Below are 21,295 nucleotides of genomic sequence, written 5' to 3'. Positions count from 1 at the left end.
GTATGGAGCTATGGAGCTCTGGAGGTATGGAGCTATGGAGCCCTGGAGCTATGGAGCCCTGGAGCTATGGAAGTATGGAGCTCTGGTGCTATGGAGCTATGGAGCTCTGGTGCTATGGAGCTATGGAGCTCTGGAGCTATGGAGCTCTGGAGGTATGGAGCTATGGAGCTCTGGAGGTATGGAGCTATGGAGCTATGGAAGTATGGAGCTCTGGTGCTATGGAGCTATGGAGCTCTGGTGCTATGGAGCTATGGAGCTCTGGTGCTATGGAGCTATGGAGCTATGGAGCTCTGGAAGTATGGAGCTCTGGTGCTATGGAGCTATGGAGCTCTGGTGCTATGGAGCTATGGAGCTCTGGTGCTATGGAGCTATGGAGCTCTGGTGCTATGGAGCTATGGTGCTATGGAGCTCTGGTGCTATGGAGCTATGGAGCTCTGGTGCTATGGAGCTATGGAGCTCTGGAGGTATGGAGCTCTGGAGGTATGGAGCTCTGGAGGTATGGAGCTTTGGAGCCCTGGAGCTCTGGAGGTATGGAGCTATGGTGCTATGGAGCTCTGAAGCCATGGAGCTCTGGTGCTATGGAGCTATGGAGCTCTGGTGCTATGGAGCTATGGAGGTATGGAGCCACCAGCCAGCACCCTCCGTGGCTGGATCAATGGAAGTGTTTTAGGTACCAGGCAGCCAAAGGGCCGAGGCCTCACGCTCGACCACGCCGGCGCAGAGTTCCAGCCGCTCGGATAAGCTCTGTCACTCACCCGCCGCGCAGCCACCGGTAACGGGGAAATGTCGCCGCCTTGTGGACACGCCGTTGTAAATGAATGGGTTTTCGCACTTAGTGCAATTTTCGCCAACTCTCTGACTTAGAGCTATGGAAGTATGGAGCTATGGAGCCACCAGCCACCCAGGCTGGAGCTCTGGAGCTCTGGAGGTATGGAGCTCTGGTGCTATGGAAGTATGGAGCTCTGGTGCTATGGAAGTATGGAGCTATGGAGGTATGGAAGTATGGAGCTATGGAAGTATGGAGCTATGGAGCTCTGGAAGTATGGAGCTATGGAGCTCTGGAGGTATGGAGCCCTGGAGCTATGGAGCACTGGAGCTATGGAAGTATGGAGCTCTGGTGCTATGGAGCTATGGAGCTCTGGTGCTATGGAGCTATGGAGCTATGGAGCTCTGGAGCTATGGAGCTCTGGAGGTATGGAGCTATGGAGCTATGGAGCTCTGGAGGTATGGAGCTATGGAAGTATGGAGCTCTGGTGCTATGGAGCTATGGAGCTCTGGTGCTATGGAGCTATGGAGCTCTGGTGCTATGGAGCTATGGAGCTATGGAGCTCTGGAAGTATGGAGCTCTGGTGCTATGGAGCTATGGAGCTCTGGTGCTATGGAGCTATGGAGCTCTGGTGCTATGGAGCTCTGGTGCTATGGAGCTCTGGTGCTATGGAGCTATGGAGCTCTGGTGCTATGGAGCTATGGAGCTCTGGAGGTATGGAGCTCTGGAGGTATGGAGCTCTGGAGGTATGGAGCTATGGAGCCCTGGAGCTCTGGAGGTATGGAGCTATGGTGCTATGGAGCTCTGAAGCCATGGAGCTCTGGTGCTATGGAGCTCTGGAGCTCTGGAGGTATGGAGCTCTGGAGGTATGGAGCTATGGAGCCCTGGAGCTCTGGAGGTATGGAGCTATGGAGCTCTGAAGCCATGGAGCTCTGGTGCTATGGAGCTCTGGAGCTCTGGAGGTATGGAGCTCTGGAGGTATGGAGCTCTGGAGGTATGGAGCTATGGAGCCCTGGAGCTCTGGAGGTATGGAGCTATTGTGCTATGGAGCTCTGAAGCCATGGAGCTCTGGTGCTATGGAGTTCTGGAGGTATGGAGCTCTGGAGGTATGGAGCTCTGGAGGTATGGATTTATGGAGCCCTGGAGCTCTGGAGGTATGGAGCTATTGTGCTATGGAGCTCTGAAGCCATGGAGCTCTGGTGCTATGGAGCTCTGGAGGTATGGAGCTCTGGAGGTATGGAGCTCTGGAGGTATGGAGCTATGGAGCCCTGGAGCTCTGGAGGTATGGAGCTATGGTGCTATGGAGCTCTGAAGCCATGGAGCTCTGGTGCTATGGAGCTCTGGAGGTATGGAGCTCTGGAGGTATGGAGCTCTGGAGGTATGGAGCTATGGAGCCCTGGAGCTCTGGAGGTATGGAGCTATGGTGCTATGGAGCTCTGAAGCCATGGAGCTCTGGTGCTATGGAGCTATGGAGCTCTGGTGCTATGGAGCTATGGAGGTATGGAGCCACCAGCCAGCACCCTCCGTGGCTGGATCAATGGAAGTGTTTTAGGTACCAGGCAGCCAAAGGGCCGAGGCCTCACGCTCGACCACGCCGGCGCAGAGTTCCAGCCGCTCGGATAAGCTCTGTCACTCACCCGCCGCGCAGCCACCGGTAACGGGGAAATGTCGCCGCCTGGCGGACACGCCGTTGTAAATGAATGGGCTTTCGCACTTAGTGCAATTTTCGCCAACTCTCTGACTTAGAGCTATGGAAGTATGGAGCTATGGAGCCACCAGCCACCCAGGCTGGAGCTATGGAGCTCTGGAGGTATGGAGCTCAGGTGCTATGGAAGTATGGAGCTATGGAGCTATGGAAGTATGGAGCTATGGAGCTATGGAGCTCTGGAAGTATGGAGCTATGGAGCTCTGGAGGTATGGAGCTATGGAGCCCTGGAGCTATGGAGCTCTGGTGCTATGGAGGTATGGAGCTCTGGAGGTATGGAGCTCTGGAGGTATGGAGCTATGGAGCTATGGAGCCCTGGAGCTATGGAGCTATGGAGCCCTGGAGCTATGGAGCTATGGAGCCCTGGAGCTATGGAGCTATGGAGCTCTGGTGCTATGGAGCTATGGAGCTCTGGTGCTATGGAGCTATGGAGCTCTGGTGCTATGGAGCTATGGAGCTCTGGTGCTATGGAGCTATGGAGCTCTGGAAGTATGGAGCTATGGAGCTCTGGAGGTATGGAGCTATGGAGCCCTGGAGCTATGGAGCCCTGGAGCTATGGAAGTATGGAGCTCTGGTGCTATGGAGCTATGGAGCTCTGGTGCTATGGAGCTATGGAGCTCTGGAGCTATGGAGCTCTGGAGGTATGGAGCTATGGAGCTATGGAGCTCTGGAGGTATGGAGCTATGGAGCTCCATACCTCCAGAGCTCCATACCTCCAGAGCTCCATAGCACCAGAGCTCCATGGCTTCAGAGCTCCATAGCACCATAGCTCCATAACTCCAGAGCTCCAGGGCTCCATAGCTCCATACCTCCAGAGCTCCATACCTCCAGAGCTCCATACCTCCAGAGCTCCAGAGCTCCATAGCACCAGAGCTCCATGGCTTCAGAGCTCCATAGCTCTGTTTAGTTTCGTTCTTGCCAGCACTTTTACAAATTTGTAAATAGGAGCTCCATAGAAATTTGCACCAGAGCTCCATAGCTCCATAGCACCAGAGCTATGGAGCTCTGGTGCTATGGAGCTATGGAGCTCTGGTGCTATGGAGCTATGGAGCTATGGAGCTCTGGAAGTATGGAGCTCTGGTGCTATGGAGCTATGGAGCTCTGGTGCTATGGAGCTATGGAGCTCTGGTGCTATGGAGCTATGGAGCTCTGGTGCTATGGAGCTCTGGTGCTATGGAGCTCTGGTGCTATGGAGCTATGGAGCTCTGGTGCTATGGAGCTATGGAGCTCTGGAGGTATGGAGCTCTGGAGGTATGGAGCTCTGGAGGTATGGAGCTTTGGAGCCCTGGAGCTCTGGAGGTATGGAGCTATGGTGCTATGGAGCTCTGAAGCCATGGAGCTCTGGTGCTATGGAGCTCTGGAGCTCTGGAGGTATGGAGCTCTGGAGGTATGGAGCTATGGAGCCCTGGAGCTCTGGAGGTATGGAGCTATGGTGCTATGGAGCTCTGAAGCCATGGAGCTCTGGTGCTATGGAGCTCTGGAGCTCTGGAGGTATGGAGCTCTGGAGGTATGGAGCTATGGAGCCCTGGAGCTCTGGAGGTATGGAGCTATGGTGCTATGGAGCTCTGAAGCCATGGAGCTCTGGTGCTATGGAGCTCTGGAGCTCTGGAGGTATGGAGCTCTGGAGGTATGGAGCTCTGGAGGTATGGAGCTATGGAGCCCTGGAGCTCTGGAGGTATGGAGCTATGGTGCTATGGAGCTCTGAAGCCATGGAGCTCTGGTGCTATGGAGCTCTGGAGGTATGGAGCTCTGGAGGTATGGAGCTCTGGAGGTATGGAGCTATGGAGCCCTGGAGCTCTGGAGGTATGGAGCTATGGTGCTATGGAGCTCTGAAGCCATGGAGCTCTGGTGCTATGGAGCTATGGAGCTCTGGTGCTATGGAGCTATGGAGGTATGGAGCCACCAGCCAGCACCCTCCGTGGCTGGATCAATGGAAGTGTTTTAGGTACCAGGCAGCCAAAGGGCCGAGGCCTCACGCTCGACCACGCCGGCGCAGAGTTCCAGCCGCTCGGATAAGCTCTGTCACTCACCCGCCGCGCAGCCACCGGTAACGGGGAAATGTCGCCGCCTTGTGGACACGCCGTTGTAAATGAATGGGCTTTCGCACTTAGTGCAATTTTCGCCAACTCTCTGACTTAGAGCTATGGAAGTATGGAGCTATGGAGCCACCAGCCACCCAGGCTGGAGCTCTGGAGCTCTGGAGGTATGGAGCTCTGGTGCTATGGAAGTATGGAGCTCTGGTGCTATGGAAGTATGGAGCTATGGAGGTATGGAAGTATGGAGCTATGGAAGTATGGAGCTATGGAGCTCTGGAAGTATGGAGCTATGGAGCTCTGGAGGTATGGAGCCCTGGAGCTATGGAGCCCTGGAGCTATGGAAGTATGGAGCTCTGGTGCTATGGAGCTATGGAGCTCTGGTGCTATGGAGCTATGGAGCTATGGAGCTCTGGAGCTATGGAGCTCTGGAGGTATGGAGCTATGGAGCTATGGAGCTCTGGAGGTATGGAGCTATGGAAGTATGGAGCTCTGGTGCTATGGAGCTATGGAGCTCTGGTGCTATGGAGCTATGGAGCTCTGGTGCTATGGAGCTATGGAGCTATGGAGCTCTGGAAGTATGGAGCTCTGGTGCTATGGAGCTATGGAGCTCTGGTGCTATGGAGCTATGGAGCTCTGGTGCTATGGAGCTCTGGTGCTATGGAGCTCTGGTGCTATGGAGCTATGGAGCTCTGGTGCTATGGAGCTATGGAGCTCTGGAGGTATGGAGCTCTGGAGGTATGGAGCTCTGGAGGTATGGAGCTATGGAGCCCTGGAGCTCTGGAGGTATGGAGCTATGGTGCTATGGAGCTCTGAAGCCATGGAGCTCTGGTGCTATGGAGCTCTGGAGCTCTGGAGGTATGGAGCTCTGGAGGTATGGAGCTATGGAGCCCTGGAGCTCTGGAGGTATGGAGCTATGGAGCTCTGAAGCCATGGAGCTCTGGTGCTATGGAGCTCTGGAGCTCTGGAGGTATGGAGCTCTGGAGGTATGGAGCTCTGGAGGTATGGAGCTATGGAGCCCTGGAGCTCTGGAGGTATGGAGCTATGGTGCTATGGAGCTCTGAAGCCATGGAGCTCTGGTGCTATGGAGCTCTGGAGGTATGGAGCTCTGGAGGTATGGAGCTCTGGAGGTATGGAGCTATGGAGCCCTGGAGCTCTGGAGGTATGGAGCTATGGTGCTATGGAGCTCTGAAGCCATGGAGCTCTGGTGCTATGGAGCTCTGGAGGTATGGAGCTCTGGAGGTATGGAGCTCTGGAGGTATGGAGCTATGGAGCCCTGGAGCTCTGGAGGTATGGAGCTATGGTGCTATGGAGCTCTGAAGCCATGGAGCTCTGGTGCTATGGAGCTATGGAGCTCTGGTGCTATGGAGCTATGGAGGTATGGAGCCACCAGCCAGCACCCTCCGTGGCTGGATCAATGGAAGTGTTTTAGGTACCAGGCAGCCAAAGGGCCGAGGCCTCACGCTCGACCACGCCGGCGCAGAGTTCCAGCCGCTCGGATAAGCTCTGTCACTCACCCGCCGCGCAGCCACCGGTAACGGGGAAATGTCGCCGCCTGGCGGACACGCCGTTGTAAATGAATGGGCTTTCGCACTTAGTGCAATTTTCGCCAACTCTCTGACTTAGAGCTATGGAAGTATGGAGCTATGGAGCCACCAGCCACCCAGGCTGGAGCTATGGAGCTCTGGAGGTATGGAGCTCAGGTGCTATGGAAGTATGGAGCTATGGAGCTATGGAAGTATGGAGCTATGGAGCTATGGAGCTCTGGAAGTATGGAGCTATGGAGCTCTGGAGGTATGGAGCTATGGAGCCCTGGAGCCCTGGAGCTATGGAGCTCTGGTGCTATGGAGGTATGGAGCTCTGGAGGTATGGAGCTCTGGAGGTATGGAGCTATGGAGCTATGGAGCCCTGGAGCTATGGAGCTATGGAGCCCTGGAGCTATGGAGCTATGGAGCCCTGGAGCTATGGAGCTATGGAGCTCTGGTGCTATGGAGCTATGGAGCTCTGGTGCTATGGAGCTATGGAGCTCTGGTGCTATGGAGCTATGGAGCTCTGGTGCTATGGAGCTATGGAGCTCTGGAAGTATGGAGCTATGGAGCTCTGGAGGTATGGAGCTATGGAGCCCTGGAGCTATGGAGCCCTGGAGCTATGGAAGTATGGAGCTCTGGTGCTATGGAGCTATGGAGCTCTGGTGCTATGGAGCTATGGAGCTCTGGAGCTATGGAGCTCTGGAGGTATGGAGCTATGGAGCTATGGAGCTCTGGAGGTATGGAGCTATGGAGCTATGGAAGTATGGAGCTCTGGTGCTATGGAGCTATGGAGCTCTGGTGCTATGGAGCTATGGAGCTCTGGTGCTATGGAGCTATGGAGCTATGGAGCTCTGGAAGTATGGAGCTCTGGTGCTATGGAGCTATGGAGCTCTGGTGCTATGGAGCTATGGAGCTCTGGTGCTATGGAGCTATGGAGCTCTGGTGCTATGGAGCTCTGGTGCTATGGAGCTCTGGTGCTATGGAGCTATGGAGCTCTGGTGCTATGGAGCTATGGAGCTCTGGAGGTATGGAGCTCTGGAGGTATGGAGCTCTGGAGGTATGGAGCTTTGGAGCCCTGGAGCTCTGGAGGTATGGAGCTATGGTGCTATGGAGCTCTGAAGCCATGGAGCTCTGGTGCTATGGAGCTATGGAGCTCTGGTGCTATGGAGCTATGGAGGTATGGAGCCACCAGCCAGCACCCTCCGTGGCTGGATCAATGGAAGTGTTTTAGGTACCAGGCAGCCAAAGGGCCGAGGCCTCACGCTCGACCACGCCGGCGCAGAGTTCCAGCCGCTCGGATAAGCTCTGTCACTCACCCGCCGCGCAGCCACCGGTAACGGGGAAATGTCGCCGCCTTGTGGACACGCCGTTGTAAATGAATGGGCTTTCGCACTTAGTGCAATTTTCGCCAACTCTCTGACTTAGAGCTATGGAAGTATGGAGCTATGGAGCCACCAGCCACCCAGGCTGGAGCTCTGGAGCTCTGGAGGTATGGAGCTCTGGTGCTATGGAAGTATGGAGCTCTGGTGCTATGGAAGTATGGAGCTATGGAGGTATGGAAGTATGGAGCTATGGAAGTATGGAGCTATGGAGCTCTGGAAGTATGGAGCTATGGAGCTCTGGAGGTATGGAGCCCTGGAGCTATGGAGCCCTGGAGCTATGGAAGTATGGAGCTCTGGTGCTATGGAGCTATGGAGCTCTGGTGCTATGGAGCTATGGAGCTATGGAGCTCTGGAGCTATGGAGCTCTGGAGGTATGGAGCTATGGAGCTATGGAGCTCTGGAGGTATGGAGCTATGGAGCTATGGAAGTATGGAGCTCTGGTGCTATGGAGCTATGGAGCTCTGGTGCTATGGAGCTATGGAGCTCTGGTGCTATGGAGCTATGGAGCTATGGAGCTCTGGAAGTATGGAGCTCTGGTGCTATGGAGCTATGGAGCTCTGGTGCTATGGAGCTATGGAGCTCTGGTGCTATGGAGCTCTGGTGCTATGGAGCTCTGGTGCTATGGAGCTATGGAGCTCTGGTGCTATGGAGCTCTGGAGGTATGGAGCTCTGGAGGTATGGAGCTCTGGAGGTATGGAGCTATGGAGCCCTGGAGCTCTGGAGGTATGGAGCTATGGTGCTATGGAGCTCTGAAGCCATGGAGCTCTGGTGCTATGGAGCTATGGAGCTCTGGTGCTATGGAGCTATGGAGCTATGGAGCTCTGGAAGTATGGAGCTCTGGTGCTATGGAGCTATGGAGCTCTGGTGCTATGGAGCTATGGAGCTCTGGTGCTATGGAGCTATGGAGCTCTGGTGCTATGGAGCTCTGGTGCTATGGAGCTCTGGTGCTATGGAGCTATGGAGCTCTGGTGCTATGGAGCTATGGAGCTCTGGAGGTATGGAGCTCTGGAGGTATGGAGCTCTGGAGGTATGGAGCTATGGAGCCCTGGAGCTCTGGAGGTATGGAGCTATGGTGCTATGGAGCTCTGAAGCCATGGAGCTCTGGTGCTATGGAGCTCTGGAGCTCTGGAGGTATGGAGCTCTGGAGGTATGGAGCTATGGAGCCCTGGAGCTCTGGAGGTATGGAGCTATGGTGCTATGGAGCTCTGAAGCCATGGAGCTCTGGTGCTATGGAGCTCTGGAGCTCTGGAGGTATGGAGCTCTGGAGGTATGGAGCTCTGGAGGTATGGAGCTATGGAGCCCTGGAGCTCTGGAGGTATGGAGCTATGGTGCTATGGAGCTCTGAAGCCATGGAGCTCTGGTGCTATGGAGCTCTGGAGGTATGGAGCTCTGGAGGTATGGAGCTATGGAGCCCTGGAGCTCTGGAGGTATGGAGCTATGGTGCTATGGAGCTCTGAAGCCATGGAGCTCTGGTGCTATGGAGCTCTGGAGGTATGGAGCTCTGGAGGTATGGAGCTCTGGAGGTATGGAGCTATGGAGCCCTGGAGCTCTGGAGGTATGGAGCTATGGTGCTATGGAGCTCTGAAGCCATGGAGCTCTGGTGCTATGGAGCTATGGAGCTCTGGTGCTATGGAGCTATGGAGGTATGGAGCCACCAGCCAGCACCCTCCGTGGCTGGATCAATGGAAGTGTTTTAGGTACCAGGCAGCCAAAGGGCCGAGGCCTCACGCTCGACCACGCCGGCGCAGAGTTCCAGCCGCTCGGATAAGCTCTGTCACTCACCCGCCGCGCAGCCACCGGTAACGGGGAAATGTCGCCGCCTTGTGGACACGCCGTTGTAAATGAATGGGCTTTCGCACTTAGTGCAATTTTCGCCAACTCTCTGACTGGAGCTATGGAAGTATGGAGCTATGGAGCCACCAGCCACCCAGGCTGGAGCTATGGAGCTCTGGAGGTATGGAGCTCTGGTGCTATGGAAGTATGGAGCTATGGAGCTATGGAAGTATGGAGCTATGGAGCTATGGAGCTCTGGAAGTATGGAGCTATGGAGCTCTGGAGGTATGGAGCTATGGAGCCCTGGAGCCCTGGAGCTATGGAGCCCTGGAGCTATGGAGCTATGGAGCCCTGGAGCTATGGAGCTATGGAGCCCTGGAGCTATGGAGCTATGGAGCTCTGGTGCTATGGAGCTATGGAGCTCTGGTGCTATGGAGCTATGGAGCTCTGGTGCTATGGAGCTATGGAGCTCTGGTGCTATGGAGCTATGGAGCTCTGGAAGTATGGAGCTATGGAGCTCTGGAGGTATGGAGCTATGGAGCTCTGGAGGTATGGAGCTATGGAGCCCTGGAGCTATGGAGCCCTGGAGCTATGGAAGTATGGAGCTCTGGTGCTATGGAGCTATGGAGCTCTGGTGCTATGGAGCTATGGAGCTCTGGAGCTATGGAGCTCTGGAGGTATGGAGCTATGGAGCTCTGGAGGTATGGAGCTATGGAGCTATGGAAGTATGGAGCTCTGGTGCTATGGAGCTATGGAGCTCTGGTGCTATGGAGCTATGGAGCTCTGGTGCTATGGAGCTATGGAGCTATGGAGCTCTGGAAGTATGGAGCTCTGGTGCTATGGAGCTATGGAGCTCTGGTGCTATGGAGCTATGGAGCTCTGGTGCTATGGAGCTATGGAGCTCTGGTGCTATGGAGCTATGGTGCTATGGAGCTCTGGTGCTATGGAGCTATGGAGCTCTGGTGCTATGGAGCTATGGAGCTCTGGAGGTATGGAGCTCTGGAGGTATGGAGCTCTGGAGGTATGGAGCTTTGGAGCCCTGGAGCTCTGGAGGTATGGAGCTATGGTGCTATGGAGCTCTGAAGCCATGGAGCTCTGGTGCTATGGAGCTATGGAGCTCTGGTGCTATGGAGCTATGGAGGTATGGAGCTATGGAGCCCTGGAGCTCTGGAGGTATGGAGCTATGGTGCTATGGAGCTCTGAAGCCATGGAGCTCTGGTGCTATGGAGCTCTGGAGCTCTGGAGGTATGGAGCTCTGGAGGTATGGAGCTATGGAGCCCTGGAGCTCTGGAGGTATGGAGCTATGGTGCTATGGAGCTCTGAAGCCATGGAGCTCTGGTGCTATGGAGCTCTGGAGCTCTGGAGGTATGGAGCTCTGGAGGTATGGAGCTCTGGAGGTATGGAGCTATGGAGCCCTGGAGCTCTGGAGGTATGGAGCTATGGTGCTATGGAGCTCTGAAGCCATGGAGCTCTGGTGCTATGGAGCTCTGGAGGTATGGAGCTCTGGAGGTATGGAGCTCTGGAGGTATGGAGCTATGGAGCCCTGGAGCTCTGGAGGTATGGAGCTATGGTGCTATGGAGCTCTGAAGCCATGGAGCTCTGGTGCTATGGAGCTATGGAGCTCTGGTGCTATGGAGCTATGGAGGTATGGAGCCACCAGCCAGCACCCTCCGTGGCTGGATCAATGGAAGTGTTTTAGGTACCAGGCAGCCAAAGGGCCGAGGCCTCACGCTCGACCACGCCGGCGCAGAGTTCCAGCCGCTCGGATAAGCTCTGTCACTCACCCGCCGCGCAGCCACCGGTAACGGGGAAATGTCGCCGCCTTGTGGACACGCCGTTGTAAATGAATGGGCTTTCGCACTTAGTGCAATTTTCGCCAACTCTCTGACTTAGAGCTATGGAAGTATGGAGCTATGGAGCCACCAGCCACCCAGGCTGGAGCTCTGGAGCTCTGGAGGTATGGAGCTCTGGTGCTATGGAAGTATGGAGCTCTGGTGCTATGGAAGTATGGAGCTATGGAGGTATGGAAGTATGGAGCTATGGAAGTATGGAGCTATGGAGCTCTGGAAGTATGGAGCTATGGAGCTCTGGAGGTATGGAGCCCTGGAGCTATGGAGCCCTGGAGCTATGGAAGTATGGAGCTCTGGTGCTATGGAGCTATGGAGCTCTGGTGCTATGGAGCTATGGAGCTATGGAGCTCTGGAGCTATGGAGCTCTGGAGGTATGGAGCTATGGAGCTATGGAGCTCTGGAGGTATGGAGCTATGGAGCTATGGAAGTATGGAGCTCTGGTGCTATGGAGCTATGGAGCTCTGGTGCTATGGAGCTATGGAGCTCTGGTGCTATGGAGCTATGGAGCTATGGAGCTCTGGAAGTATGGAGCTCTGGTGCTATGGAGCTATGGAGCTCTGGTGCTATGGAGCTATGGAGCTCTGGTGCTATGGAGCTCTGGTGCTATGGAGCTCTGGTGCTATGGAGCTATGGAGCTCTGGTGCTATGGAGCTCTGGAGGTATGGAGCTCTGGAGGTATGGAGCTCTGGAGGTATGGAGCTATGGAGCCCTGGAGCTCTGGAGGTATGGAGCTATGGTGCTATGGAGCTCTGAAGCCATGGAGCTCTGGTGCTATGGAGCTATGGAGCTCTGGTGCTATGGAGCTATGGAGCTATGGAGCTCTGGAAGTATGGAGCTCTGGTGCTATGGAGCTATGGAGGTCTGGTGCTATGGAGCTATGGAGCTCTGGTGCTATGGAGCTATGGAGCTCTGGTGCTATGGAGCTCTGGTGCTATGGAGCTCTGGTGCTATGGAGCTATGGAGCTCTGGTGCTATGGAGCTATGGAGCTCTGGAGGTATGGAGCTCTGGAGGTATGGAGCTCTGGAGGTATGGAGCTATGGAGCCCTGGAGCTCTGGAGGTATGGAGCTATGGTGCTATGGAGCTCTGAAGCCATGGAGCTCTGGTGCTATGGAGCTCTGGAGCTCTGGAGGTATGGAGCTCTGGAGGTATGGAGCTATGGAGCCCTGGAGCTCTGGAGGTATGGAGCTATGGTGCTATGGAGCTCTGAAGCCATGGAGCTCTGGTGCTATGGAGCTCTGGAGCTCTGGAGGTATGGAGCTCTGGAGGTATGGAGCTCTGGAGGTATGGAGCTATGGAGCCCTGGAGCTCTGGAGGTATGGAGCTATGGTGCTATGGAGCTCTGAAGCCATGGAGCTCTGGTGCTATGGAGCTCTGGAGGTATGGAGCTCTGGAGGTATGGAGCTCTGGAGGTATGGAGCTATGGAGCCCTGGAGCTCTGGAGGTATGGAGCTATGGTGCTATGGAGCTCTGAAGCCATGGAGCTCTGGTGCTATGGAGCTCTGGAGGTATGGAGCTCTGGAGGTATGGAGCTCTGGAGGTATGGAGCTATGGAGCCCTGGAGCTCTGGAGGTATGGAGCTATGGTGCTATGGAGCTCTGAAGCCATGGAGCTCTGGTGCTATGGAGCTATGGAGCTCTGGTGCTATGGAGCTATGGAGGTATGGAGCCACCAGCCAGCACCCTCCGTGGCTGGATCAATGGAAGTGTTTTAGGTACCAGGCAGCCAAAGGGCCGAGGCCTCACGCTCGACCACGCCGGCGCAGAGTTCCAGCCGCTCGGATAAGCTCTGTCACTCACCCGCCGCGCAGCCACCGGTAACGGGGAAATGTCGCCGCCTTGTGGACACGCCGTTGTAAATGAATGGGCTTTCGCACTTAGTGCAATTTTCGCCAACTCTCTGACTGGAGCTATGGAAGTATGGAGCTATGGAGCCACCAGCCACCCAGGCTGGAGCTATGGAGCTCTGGAGGTATGGAGCTCTGGTGCTATGGAAGTATGGAGCTATGGAGCTATGGAAGTATGGAGCTATGGAGCTATGGAGCTCTGGAAGTATGGAGCTATGGAGCTCTGGAGGTATGGAGCTATGGAGCCCTGGAGCCCTGGAGCTATGGAGCCCTGGAGCTATGGAGCTATGGAGCCCTGGAGCTATGGAGCTATGGAGCCCTGGAGCTATGGAGCTATGGAGCTCTGGTGCTATGGAGCTATGGAGCTCTGGTGCTATGGAGCTATGGAGCTCTGGTGCTATGGAGCTATGGAGCTCTGGTGCTATGGAGCTATGGAGCTCTGGAAGTATGGAGCTATGGAGCTCTGGAGGTATGGAGCTATGGAGCTCTGGAGGTATGGAGCTATGGAGCCCTGGAGCTATGGAGCCCTGGAGCTATGGAAGTATGGAGCTCTGGTGCTATGGAGCTATAGAGCTCTGGTGCTATGGAGCTATGGAGCTCTGGAGCTATGGAGCTCTGGAGGTATGGAGCTATGGAGCTCTGGAGGTATGGAGCTATGGAGCTATGGAAGTATGGAGCTCTGGTGCTATGGAGCTATGGAGCTCTGGTGCTATGGAGCTATGGAGCTCTGGTGCTATGGAGCTATGGAGCTATGGAGCTCTGGAAGTATGGAGCTCTGGTGCTATGGAGCTATGGAGCTCTGGTGCTATGGAGCTATGGAGCTCTGGTGCTATGGAGCTATGGAGCTCTGGTGCTATGGAGCTATGGTGCTATGGAGCTCTGGTGCTATGGAGCTATGGAGCTCTGGTGCTATGGAGCTATGGAGCTCTGGAGGTATGGAGCTCTGGAGGTATGGAGCTCTGGAGGTATGGAGCTTTGGAGCCCTGGAGCTCTGGAGGTATGGAGCTATGGTGCTATGGAGCTCTGAAGCCATGGAGCTCTGGTGCTATGGAGCTATGGAGCTCTGGTGCTATGGAGCTATGGAGGTATGGAGCTATGGAGCCCTGGAGCTCTGGAGGTATGGAGCTATGGTGCTATGGAGCTCTGAAGCCATGGAGCTCTGGTGCTATGGAGCTCTGGAGGTATGGAGCTCTGGAGGTATGGAGCTATGGAGCCCTGGAGCTCTGGAGGTATGGAGCTATGGTGCTATGGAGCTCTGAAGCCATGGAGCTCTGGTGCTATGGAGCTCTGGAGGTATGGAGCTCTGGAGGTATGGAGCTCTGGAGGTATGGAGCTATGGAGCCCTGGAGCTCTGGAGGTATGGAGCTATGGTGCTATGGAGCTCTGAAGCCATGGAGCTCTGGTGCTATGGAGCTATGGAGCTCTGGTGCTATGGAGCTATGGAGGTATGGAGCCACCAGCCAGCACCCTCCGTGGCTGGATCAATGGAAGTGTTTTAGGTACCAGGCAGCCAAAGGGCCGAGGCCTCACGCTCGACCACGCCGGCGCAGAGTTCCAGCCGCTCGGATAAGCTCTGTCACTCACCCGCCGCGCAGCCACCGGTAACGGGGAAATGTCGCCGCCTTGTGGACACGCCGTTGTAAATGAATGGGCTTTCGCACTTAGTGCAATTTTCGCCAACTCTCTGACTGGAGCTATGGAAGTATGGAGCTATGGAGCCACCAGCCACCCAGGCTGGAGCTATGGAGCTCTGGAGGTATGGAGCTATGGAGCTCTGGAGGTATGGAGCTATGGAGCCCTGGAGCTATGGAGCCCTGGAGCTATGGAAGTATGGAGCTCTGGTGCTATGGAGCTATGGAGCTCTGGTGCTATGGAGCTATGGAGCTCTGGAGCTATGGAGCTCTGGAGGTATGGAGCTATGGAGCTCTGGAGGTATGGAGCTATGGAGCTATGGAAGTATGGAGCTCTGGTGCTATGGAGCTATGGAGCTCTGGTGCTATGGAGCTATGGAGCTCTGGTGCTATGGAGCTATGGAGCTATGGAGCTCTGGAAGTATGGAGCTCTGGTGCTATGGAGCTATGGAGCTCTGGTGCTATGGAGCTATGGAGCTCTGGTGCTATGGAGCTATGGAGCTCTGGTGCTATGGAGCTATGGTGCTATGGAGCTCTGGTGCTATGGAGCTATGGAGCTCTGGTGCTATGGAGCTATGGAGCTCTGGAGGTATGGAGCTCTGGAGGTATGGAGCTCTGGAGGTATGGAGCTTTGGAGCCCTGGAGCTCTGGAGGTATGGAGCTATGGTGCTATGGAGCTCTGAAGCCATGGAGCTCTGGTGCTATGGAGCTATGGAGCTCTGGTGCTATGGAGCTATGGAGGTATGGAGCCACCAGCCAGCACCCTCCGTGGCTGGATCAATGGAAGTGTTTTAGGTACCAGGCAGCCAAAGGGCCGAGGCCTCACGCTCGACCACGCCGGCGCAGAGTTCCAGCCGCTCGGATAAGCTCTGTCACTCACCCGCCGCGCAGCCACCGGTAACGGGGAAATGTCGCCGCCTTGTGGACACGCCGTTGTAAATGAATGGGCTTTCGCACTTAGTGCAATTTTCGCCAACTCTCTGACTTAGAGCTATGGAAGTATGGAGCTATGGAGCCACCAGCCACCCAGGCTGGAGCTCTGGAGCTCTGGAGGTATGGAGCTCTGGTGCTATGGAAGTATGGAGCTCTGGTGCTATGGAAGTATGGAGCTATGGAGGTATGGAAGTATGGAGCTATGGAAGTATGGAGCTATGGAGCTCTGGAAGTATGGAGCTATGGAGCTCTGGAGGTATGGAGCCCTGGAGCTATGGAGCCCTGGAGCTATGGAAGTATGGAGCTCTGGTGCTATGGAGCTATGGAGCTCTGGTGCTATGGAGCTATGGAGCTATGGAGCTCTGGAGCTATGGAGCTCTGGAGGTATGGAGCTATGGAGCTATGGAGCTCTGGAGGTATGGAGCTATGGAAGTATGGAGCTCTGGTGCTATGGAGCTATGGAGCTCTGGTGCTATGGAGCTATGGAGCTCTGGTGCTATGGAGCTATGGAGCTATGGAGCTCTGGAAGTATGGAGCTCTGGTGCTATGGAGCTATGGAGCTCTGGTGCTATGGAGCTATGGAGCTCTGGTGCTATGGAGCTCTGGTGCTATGGAGCTCTGGTGCTATGGAGCTATGGAGCTCTGGTGCTATGGAGCTATGGAGCTCTGGAGGTATGGAGCTCTGGAGGTATGGAGCTCTGGAGGTATGGAGCTATGGAGCCCTGGAGCTCTGGAGGTATGGAGCTATGGTGCTATGGAGCTCTGAAGCCATGGAGCTCTGGTGCTATGGAGCTCTGGAGCTCTGGAGGTATGGAGCTCTGGAGGTATGGAGCTATGGAGCCCTGGAGCTCTGGAGGTATGGAGCTATGGAGCTCTGAAGCCATGGAGCTCTGGTGCTATGGAGCTCTGGAGCTCTGGAGGTATGGAGCTCTGGAGGTATGGAGCTCTGGAGGTATGGAGCTATGGAGCCCTGGAGCTCTGGAGGTATGGAGCTATGGTGCTATGGAGCTCTGAAGCCATGGAGCTCTGGTGCTATGGAGCTCTGGAGGTATGGAGCTCTGGAGGTATGGAGCTCTGGAGGTATGGAGCTATGGAGCCCTGGAGCTCTGGAGGTATGGAGCTATGGTGCTATGGAGCTCTGAAGCCATGGAGCTCTGGTGCTATGGAGCTCTGGAGGTATGGAGCTCTGGAGGTATGGAGCTCTGGAGGTATGGAGCTATGGAGCCCTGGAGCTCTGGAGGTATGGAGCTATGGTGCTATGGAGCTCTGAAGCCATGGAGCTCTGGTGCTATGGAGCTATGGAGCTCTGGTGCTATGGAGGTATGGAGCTCTGGAGGTATGGAGCTATGGAGCCCTGGAGCTCTGGAGGTATGGAGCTATGGTGCTATGGAGCTCTGAAGCCATGGAGCTCTGGTGCTATGGAGCTATGGAGCTCTGGTGCTATGGAGCTATGGAGGTATGGAGCCACCAGCCAGCACCCTCCGTGGCTGGATCAATGGAAGTGTTTTAGGTACCAGGCAGCCAAAGGGCCGAGGCCTCACGCTCGACCACGCCGGCGCAGAGTTCCAGCCGCTCGGATAAGCTCTGTCACTCACCCGCCGCGCAGCCACCGGTAACGGGGAAATGTCGCCGCCTTGTGGACACGCCGTTGTAAATGAATGGGCTTTCGCACTTAGTGCAATTTTCGCCAACTCTCTGACTGGAGCTATGGAAGTATGGAGCTATGGAGCCACCAGCCACCCAGGCTGGAGGTATGGAGCTATGGAGCCCTGGAGCCCTGGAGCTATGGAGCCCTGGAGCTATGGAGCTATGGAGCCCTGGAGCTATGGAGCTATGGAGCCCTGGAGCTATGGAGCTATGGAGCTCTGGTGCTATGGAGCTATGGAGCTCTGGTGCTATGGAGCTATGGAGCTCTGGTGCTATGGAGCTATGGAGCTCTGGTGCTATGGAGCTATGGAGCTCTGGAAGTATGGAGCTATGGAGCTCTGGAGGTATGGAGCTATGGAGCTCTGGAGGTATGGAGCTATGGAGCCCTGGAGCTATGGAGCCCTGGAGCTATGGAAGTATGGAGCTCTGGTGCTATGGAGCTATGAAGCTCTGGTGCTATGGAGCTATGGAGCTCTGGAGCTATGGAGCTCTGGAGGTATGGAGCTATGGAGCTCTGGAGGTATGGAGCTATGGAGCTATGGAAGTATGGAGCTCTGGTGCTATGGAGCTATGGAGCTCTGGTGCTATGGAGCTATGGAGCTCTGGTGCTATGGAGCTATGGAGCTATGGAGCTCTGGAAGTATGGAGCTCTGGTGCTATGGAGCTATGGAGCTCTGGTGCTATGGAGCTATGGAGCTCTGGTGCTATGGAGCTATGGAGCTCTGGTGCTATGGAGCTATGGTGCTATGGAGCTCTGGTGCTATGGAGCTATGGAGCTCTGGTGCTATGGAGCTATGGAGCTCTGGAGGTATGGAGCTCTGGAGGTATGGAGCTCTGGAGGTATGGAGCTTTGGAGCCCTGGAGCTCTGGAGGTATGGAGCTATGGTGCTATGGAGCTCTGAAGCCATGGAGCTCTGGTGCTATGGAGCTATGGAGCTCTGGTGCTATGGAGCTATGGAGGTATGGAGCCACCAGCCAGCACCCTCCGTGGCTGGATCAATGGAAGTGTTTTAGGTACCAGGCAGCCAAAGGGCCGAGGCCTCACGCTCGACCACGCCGGCGCAGAGTTCCAGCCGCTCGGATAAGCTCTGTCACTCACCCGCCGCGCAGCCACCGGTAACGGGGAAATGTCGCCGCCTTGTGGACACGCCGTTGTAAATGAATGGGCTTTCGCACTTAGTGCAATTTTCGCCAACTCTCTGACTTAGAGCTATGGAAGTATGGAGCTATGGAGCCACCAGCCACCCAGGCTGGAGCTCTGGAGCTCTGGAGGTATGGAGCTCTGGTGCTATGGAAGTATGGAGCTCTGGTGCTATGGAAGTATGGAGCTATGGAGCTATGGAAGTATGGAGCTATGGAGCTATGGAAGTCTGGAGCTATGGAAGTATGGAGCTATGGAGCTATGGAAGTATGGAGCTCTGGAGCTATGGAGCCACCAGCCAGCACCCTCCGTGGCTCAACCACGCCGGCCCAGAGTTCCAGCCGCTCGGCTTCACTCTCTCACAAGCCCCGCCTGGAGCTCCCCGGCCCACCCCTGGTACCTCAACTACCGAGGCCAGCCGCTCGACCACGCCGGCGCAGAGTTCCATCCGCTCGGATAAGCTCTGCCACTCACCCGCCGCGCAGCCACCGGTAACGGGGAAATGTCGCCGCCTTGTGGACACGCCGTTGTAAATGAATGGGCTTTCGCACTTAGTGCATTTTTCGCCAACTCTCTGACTTAGAGCTATGGAAGTATGGAGCTATGGAGCCACCAGCCACCCAGGCTGGAGCTATGGAGCTCTGGAGGTATGGAGCTCTGGTGCTATGGAAGTATGGAGCTCTGGTGCTATGGAAGTATGGAGCTCTGGTGCTATGGAAGTATGGAGCTATGGAAGTATGGAGCTCTGGTGCTATGGAGCTATGGAGCTCTGGTGCTATGGAAGTATGGAGCTATGGAAGTATGGAGCCCTGGTGCTATGGAGCTATGGAGCTCTGGTGCTATGGAGCTATGGAGCTCTGGTGCTATGGAGCTATGGAGCTCTGGTGCTATGGAGCTATGGAGCTCTGGTGCTATGGAAGTATGGAGCTCTGGTGCTATGGAAGTATGGAGCTCTGGTGCTATGGAAGTATGGAGCTATGGAAGTATGGAGCTCTGGTGCTATGGAGCTATGGAGCTCTGGTGCTATGGAAGTATGGAGCTATGGAAGTATGGAGCTCTGGTGCTATGGAGCTATGGAGCTCTGGTGCTATGGAGGTATGGAGCTCTGGTGCTATGGAGCTATGGAGCTCTGGTGCTATGGAGCTATGGAGCTCTGGTGCTATGGAGCTATGGAGCTCTGGTGCTATGGAGCTATGGAGCTCTGGTGCTATGGAGCTATGGAGCTCTGGAGGTATGGAGCTCTGGTGCTATGGAGCTCTGGAGCTCTGGTGCTATGGAGCTCTGGTGCTATGGAGCTATGGAGCTCTGGAGGTATGGAGCCACCAGCCAGCACCCTCCGTGGCTGGATCAATGGAAGTGTTTTAGGTACCAGGCAGCCAAAGGGCCGAGGCCTCACGCTCGACCACGCCGGCGCAGAGTTCCAGCCGCTCGGATAAGCTCTGTCACTCACCCGCCGCGCAGCCACCGGTAACGGGGAAATGTCGCCGCCTGGCGGACACGCCGTTGTAAATGAATGGGCTTTCGCACTTAGTGCAATTTTCGCCAACTCTCTGACTTAGAGCTATGGAAGTATGGAGCTATGGAGCCACCAGCCACCCAGGCTGGAGCTATGGAGCTCTGGAGGTATGGAGCTCAGGTGCTATGGAAGTATGGAGCTATGGAGCTATGGAAGTATGGAGCTATGGAGCTATGGAGCTCTGGAAGTATGGAGCTATGGAGCTCTGGAGCTATGGAGCCCTGGAGCCCTGGAGCTATGGAGCTCTGGTGCTATGGAGGTATGGAGCTCTGGAGGTATGGAGCTCTGGAGGTATGGAGCTATGGAGCTATGGAGCCCTGGAGCTATGGAGCTATGGAGCCCTGGAGCTATGGAGCTATGGAGCCCTGGAGCTATGGAGCTATGGAGCTCTGGTGCTATGGAGCTATGGAGCTCTGGTGCTATGGAGCTATGGAGCTCTGGTGCTATGGAGCTATGGAGCTCTGGTGCTATGGAGCTATGGAGCTCTGGAAGTATGGAGCTATGGAGCTCTGGAGGTATGGAGCTATGGAGCCCTGGAGCTATGGAGCCCTGGAGCTATGGAAGTATGGAGCTCTGGTGCTATGGAGCTATGGAGCTCTGGTGCTATGGAGCTATGGAGCTCTGGAGCTATGGAGCTCTGGAGGTATGGAGCTATGGAGCTATGGAGCTATGGAGGTATGGAGCTATGGAGCTATGGAAGTATGGAGCTCTGGTGCTATGGAGCTATGGAGCTCTGGTGCTATGGAGCTATGGAGCTCTGGTGCTATGGAGCTATGGAGCTATGGAGCTCTGGAAGTATGGAGCTCTGGTGCTATGGAGCTATGGAGCTCTGGTGCTATGGAGCTATGGAGCTCTGGTGCTATGGAGCTATGGAGCTCTGGTGCTATGGAGCTCTGGTGCTATGGAGCTCTGGTGCTATGGAGCTATGGAGCTCTGGTGCTATGGAGCTATGGAGCTCTGGAGGTATGGAGCTCTGGAGGTATGGAGCTCTGGAGGTATGGAGCTTTGGAGCCCTGGAGCTCTGGAGGTATGGAGCTATGGTGCTATGGAGCTCTGAAGCCATGGAGCTCTGGTGCTATGGAGCTCTGGAGCTCTGGAGGTATGGAGCTCTGGAGGTATGGAGCTATGGAGCCCTGGAGCTCTGGAGGTATGGAGCTATGGTGCTATGGAGCTCTGAAGCCATGGAGCTCTGGTGCTATGGAGCTCTGGAGCTCTGGAGGTATGGAGCTCTGGAGGTATGGAGCTATGGAGCCCTGGAGCTCTGGAGGTATGGAGCTATGGTGCTATGGAGCTCTGAAGCCATGGAGCTCTGGTGCTATGGAGCTCTGGAGCTCTGGAGGTATGGAGCTATGGAGCCCTGGAGCTCTGGAGGTATGGAGCTATGGTGCTATGGAGCTCTGAAGCCATGGAGCTCTGGTGCTATGGAGCTCTGGAGGTATGGAGCTCTGGAGGTATGGAGCTCTGGAGGTATGGAGCTATGGAGCCCTGGAGCTCTGGAGGTATGGAGCTATGGTGCTATGGAGCTCTGAAGCCATGGAGCTCTG

The sequence above is a fragment of the Syngnathus leptorhynchus genome, unplaced genomic scaffold (genome assembly GCF_054491065.1).
Source record: "Syngnathus leptorhynchus isolate UIUO unplaced genomic scaffold, UIUO_Slep HiC_scaffold_55, whole genome shotgun sequence".
In the NCBI taxonomy this organism is placed as follows: domain Eukaryota; kingdom Metazoa; phylum Chordata; class Actinopteri; order Syngnathiformes; family Syngnathidae; genus Syngnathus; species Syngnathus leptorhynchus.
The sequence above is the reverse complement of the archived record's forward strand: the minus strand, read 5'-3'. Positions refer to the sequence as shown.